The following is a 5,416-nucleotide window of genomic DNA, read 5'->3' as shown; positions in this document are numbered from 1 at the left end:
ACTCAATGGGCATGGGCGCTGCTGGGAGGGAAAGCGCCACGTCAGGACGGTCGGGAATCTCGGCTGGCTGGGAGGGAGCTCCATCGAGCGCTCAGAGTCGAGGCTTGAGATCCTTGCAGCCACGGAGGTTTTTGCACGGAGAGCTGCGCTAAGCAAGGCTGGTTTATCACTTTGGCTGCAACACGAGCGTGCTGCACCCATGCATGTGTGCTTCCCCTGAGCCGACAGAGAACTTTCTCTCCTGGGCTTTGTTCCCTCTGGGACAGCAGCTGTGAGCGAGGCAGGGCTGTCAGATATGCACAGCAGGGGTCGAGGGGCTCAGAACGGATAAACCCCCCGGCCTGCGCCCGGCCCTGCCCCTCTCTTACAGCCTCCATGGCAGTTCCCCTGCAGCTGAATAGAACCATCAACGCTCTTGTCTTCAGTAGAGTTTCTTGTACATAGAAAAAGGGGACAGCACATACCGTGAAGCACAGCCGAGAAGGTGACACCTGATTTTAAAAAAGAATACATTTAGTCCATCACAAAAAATGTGGTGGAACTCACTCTTCCAATTGTATTAGGCAGGAGGAAAATGGATTTGGAAAGCAAGAAAAATCGCTCACTTCAAGCTATAAGGTGGCTACGGAACACAGACTCTCCCGTGCATGTCCTGCTCATTAGTTCCATGCTTTGGACGTGCCTGCAGTTTCCCTGAAGCACCCTCTCTGGGTTACTCTTCCAAAGGGTTCTTGGGACATCTGCATAGGGAAGCTGTCTGAAGAAATCACCGTTTGTTATCCTCTCGGGTTTCAGTCAGGGCAGATAGCCTGTGCATGCAGGGACTACAAACTGCAGGCATCGCAACTTGTGGATCCTAAGAAAAAGGAGGTACACGATATGAATTTACAGTACAAGGCTGTCACTGAAACAAGCCATGTGAAGTGGAATATAGTACTTTTAGCACCAGTGAAATAGTGTACATTAAAAAACTAATCATCTATATACAAAAAAGTAATGAAAACTTATTTTCAGGACATCAGCGCTTTGCTACTGTTTGCCTGGAGTTTACATGGGAACTAAGAGATCCGTTTCTCTAGAGCAGCTCTGATGAGAGTCATGTATCAAATTCTGGAGAAGTGAATGATCTGATCTGGTAACCTAAAGCCTATTTCCGTTACATACCCTAATCAAAAGTGATTGCTAGTCTGTTAGAGTAGACCTTACGCCCTGCTGTTCCTTGCCTTTTTAATAATGTTAGTGCGTTCCATCCTAGGCATTTTAAAAGAATGGCTTTTAAAGCAGCTTTTCCCAGCAAGCCAGATGTTGCATGAGTCACACTGGAATAAGGGGAGGGGAGTCTGCGGTGTATCACTGTGGCACATCACTTTAAAATAGTGCAGTGCACTCTAGGGCAAATAAAAAGAATAGTAAATCAGGAGAGTTCAGCTGTTGTGGCGATTTATTCCACAACGGGCAACCTGGCCATCTGCGTGGGGCCAAACCTCCTCAGCCCACCCAAGGGGCACACGCTCCCCCTGGACATCCTGGGGCAGGTGATGGGGAAGCTACGCTCTGTTTACCAGCCAGCTACAGCCTTCCATCCCCACCGGAGCGTTGCTGCCCAGAGGTACCTGGCTGCCGCTTCTCCTGAGCAAATGTTCGTGGGGGAGCTGCTGGGCAGAGCAGCCCCACAGCTGCAGCTTTCTGCACAGAAGCGAGGGTCAGGAGTGCGAAAGACTGTGCTCGAGTCACTTTTCAGCCACCTAGGTGGAAACCAGCAGTGGTTGCTTGTGTGCAGGTGACACAGCTGGTGGAGTTCCTCATTGAGCACCATGAGGAACTCTTTGGAGAGGACGTGGCTGGTCTGGCCAGCACATCAGCTGAGGAGTTGCCAGCCCCGGGGCAGAAGCAGAAACCGCAGAGCTATGTGAGGTCCATAAACAGCATGCTGACAAAGGCCTCCACCGCTGAAGGTGGCCCTGCTGCCGCAGGGACGGGCAAGGTCATCCACCTTGCCCAAGTGCAGAGTAACGCTGATGCGGGTTGGCCGTGGCACTTTGTGCGGTGATCCAGCCAGAACTGGCTCAGCTGACTGAGCAAACCCATCCAAGGGACCTGCCTTTCAGAGCTAAGGTAGCCATTGGGCAGGTCGGTCCTTGCCACCTGTTCGCTTCCACATTTCCACTGCAGGTGCCTCCAGTCACTCCAGAGTGCAAAAACCTGAAGAGCTCCTCTGAGGAGAGAAGGGAAGATGAGCTAGCTTTGATTAAGTGCAGAGCTGGTTCAAGTTCATTGTGGCTTTACCTGTCTAACAATACTCTTGAAAGGTAAGGTTGCCAGGCTCTTCACGAGAAAACAGAAAGCAAAAACGCGGCTGTGAAGAGGGGAGGGGCGGGCAGCCAGGCAGGAAGAGGATAAAGTTGGAGAGAGAGCTCTCAGGGGTGGGCAACTGTGGAAATCCAAGTAGGCAAGAAGAACGAGGAGCCCAGGTGTGTAGCGCAGCCTGCTGTCCATCTTTCAAATGTTCAAACGTTTCAAATCACCAAGATGCTGGGCAATGAACGGAGTAAACTGCCTCCTGTGGAGCAGCGGGTACCGTTAAACTCCCTTTTCCTTGTTGGACTGATTATGACTACTGTTAAGTGGGAATATTGTTTAGTGAGGAAGTTAACAGAGGCTTTTGATTAAAGTTGTGATTAGGAATATATCTCAAAGTAAGGGGCACAGGTCCTCCAGCGCTCAAATAATGCACCCTTGTGTAGGGCTGTAGCATCTCATCCAGGTGTGACCTGAGGAGAACTGTATCCTCTAGACAGTGCCAGAATCCAGGCAGAACAGGTGGGATTGCTCTGGTGAGACATCCCAGGGTTGACGTGGTTCATCGGGGTGTAACTCTGTTGTACCTAACTCTGACGCAGCTGAGACCCACCAGTTCCCAAGGCCAAAGTCACTGGAAGGATGGGGCAGGCACTTACCCACTGTGGCTGAGGAGAACTCACCAGGATGTCAGAGCTCCTGCAAGGATTTTGCACATCTGTTTATTTTACAAACTCATCCACGTATATAAACATCTGGTGTCTTACTCTTAAGACAAGCAGACCTGAAAGGACAGGTTACTGAAGGAGGAGATGGTTAACATGAACAAACTTTTAGACAGTGTTTTAAAGCATTGCCAGCCCTAGAAAGCAAGCTGAGATCCGTACGATGGGTGGGACAGGGAGAGTTACATGTTCTATTTTCTACACATGTTACATCAGGAAAAGGGTTTTTCCCACCTTTCAGTCATCATGTAACGCCTTCTAATTGGGACTGCTGTGGCCTTCTGCAGGGTCTGACAGGTGAATGAAGACCCAGGCAGTGTTGGGTCTCCTTCTTGAATGCCTTCCAGAGAGCACCTTGTAATTGCTAATGGACCATCTGTGCCTCACGGCCAGGGGGAGATTACAGCAAAGCAGGAGTTAAGTCACAGTGCAACTTGAGGGTATCACATGAATTTATCAGGACATTTAAGCTTTTGAAAATACTTCAAGGACAAAATGCTTAAGAGTTTTTATGATGGCTGGATGAAAAGTGGGGTGATGGAAAAAACAAGGGTTCCTTTTGTCACTTTTCACTAAGCTTGTAGAATGTAACTTATACAGAGGTATTATAAAATGGTGCATAGCCATAGCATGTTAACCGTAACTGAGGATGTGTGTCAGAGGCAAAGCCGTTGATTTGGTAACACATCTGCAGTGAGAATGCTGCTTCTGTCTGCTGGGAGTGTTATTGATTTGTTAATAAGTTAAGATTGATTGACTTTATTTGATTGATTAATTGATTTTATAAAATAATTTTATAAAATTGAAAAATAGAAGGATAAGAAATATTTTTAATGAAACTTATAGTTGCACAGTAAAAGCTGCTATGAGATCTTCTGTACATCCTGTACCAAGGCTAGAAGAAGGGGCTGGAACCATTGTTAAAACTTAGGTAATAACTTTAGGGTTGAAAGGTTTCTTTGTATTTGACCGGTCTATTGTATGTAGAAGTGTACTGAAATGTCAGAATATGAGACTAATGGAAACCGGGGAGAGTTGACTGGAACAGCTTGTAGGTGCCTGCCAAGAAACCGTGAACTTTAGTAAAAGGTAATTCCGGCAGGGGGAGATCGCGACCACCGACTCATATACCACCTACCCAAATCATACCCCAGACCCATTTCTAGACCTTTCTAAGCTCTACTGCGCAGAATCGGATATAGCAGGAGAATATGTTAATGCTTTACGGGAAATATCATGGTTATGCATGAATACTTAATGAATATGTATGAATAAGTTCTATATATGGTGTCTGATTTTGAGACCTGGCGTGCGTTGATCGTGAGAGGACTCGCTCACGCACCTGCCTGTCAATAAAGAAGTGTCTGCTTATCTACATCACATTGGTGTCGATAAGTTCTTCATTCCGAGATTTCGGTAACAGGAGAGGGGGGAGAGGGAGTAAGACATTCTGCCCCTCTACCCCTTGCCCTTAACATATTCTTATCATGCCTGAGACAGATTTATTTATTTATTTATTTTTAATCTAGGAAGAAGGAGATTGAGTTCAAATCTCTATTCTGTGTGCTGCTTTTTAAATCCCCAGGGCATCTGTCCTTTTTTGAGTAAAATGGTGAGTCTAGCCTATAGCAGGTCAGGGAAAGGCTGCTGAGTACTTCCTTCCCTTCAGTTTCTCCTGCCCTTTTCGACTGGCACTGAAGGGCACTGCTGCTTGGCAGCCCCCATCCCTAATACAACAGCCCAACATTCTTGTTGAAGCTGAGTAAGCTTGGTTTTGGTTAGCTAACGAATATGAAGTCGTTCTCCTGAAGCGAGTGGTGGAGTCATAGTATACTACCGTGTGTGGGTTAGTGTCCCACAGTCCAAGGGGAAAGTGTCTGAGCTGCAGCAACTAGCAAACTAGTTGTCCGATACAACAGCTGAAGGGAAAGTCTGGCGCTTCCCCTCTTCCAGCCTTGTAGTCCTGCTACTTCTTGTTGTGGGTGGTGAGCATAAGGACCACTGAGCTGACTGGAATTGACTGAAATAAGGACTGGTTGAGCTGACCAAATGGTGAGTCTCCCCTAGAAAAAGACCATTACTATAGTCATAGAGCAAAACCCCTAAAAATCATTCTTCTTGTTTAAGTTTTGTAAGAAATATATATATATATATATAAATATAAAGAAATATTTCTAGAACTGTATGGATCTGTGCTAGGAAACCTAGGACATCTACTTACAGGTAGTACAGTAGAACTCCTTCTTACTGATTCAAAACAATCCATCCAAGACACAAGCTGAGGAAAAGCTTCTGCTGTTTTTGAGTAGGTTACTGTACTCTTTCAGCAGCACATTGCTGGAGACAGAAGAGAAGAATTAATGTCTTCGGGAAGAATACAGTGTCCAAAAGAA

General features: G+C 46.8%; 1 long non-coding RNA gene across 1 annotated transcript; it reads right to left on the bottom strand.

Moving 5' to 3' along the window:
• Positions 1–531: 531 nt before the first annotated feature.
• Positions 532–5,354, bottom strand: LOC119141870. Its single transcript, XR_005102067.1, has 2 exons — positions 5,245–5,354; positions 532–3,399 (listed from the first exon to the last, which is right to left on the bottom strand). It is a non-coding gene; the product is annotated as an uncharacterized LOC119141870 (long non-coding RNA).
• Between the last annotated feature and the right edge of the window lie 62 nt (positions 5,355–5,416).

This window comes from Falco rusticolus, chromosome Z, assembly GCF_015220075.1.
Source record: "Falco rusticolus isolate bFalRus1 chromosome Z, bFalRus1.pri, whole genome shotgun sequence".
Classification (NCBI taxonomy): domain Eukaryota; kingdom Metazoa; phylum Chordata; class Aves; order Falconiformes; family Falconidae; genus Falco; species Falco rusticolus.
The sequence above is the reverse complement of the archived record's forward strand: the minus strand, read 5'-3'. Positions and strand labels throughout refer to the sequence as shown.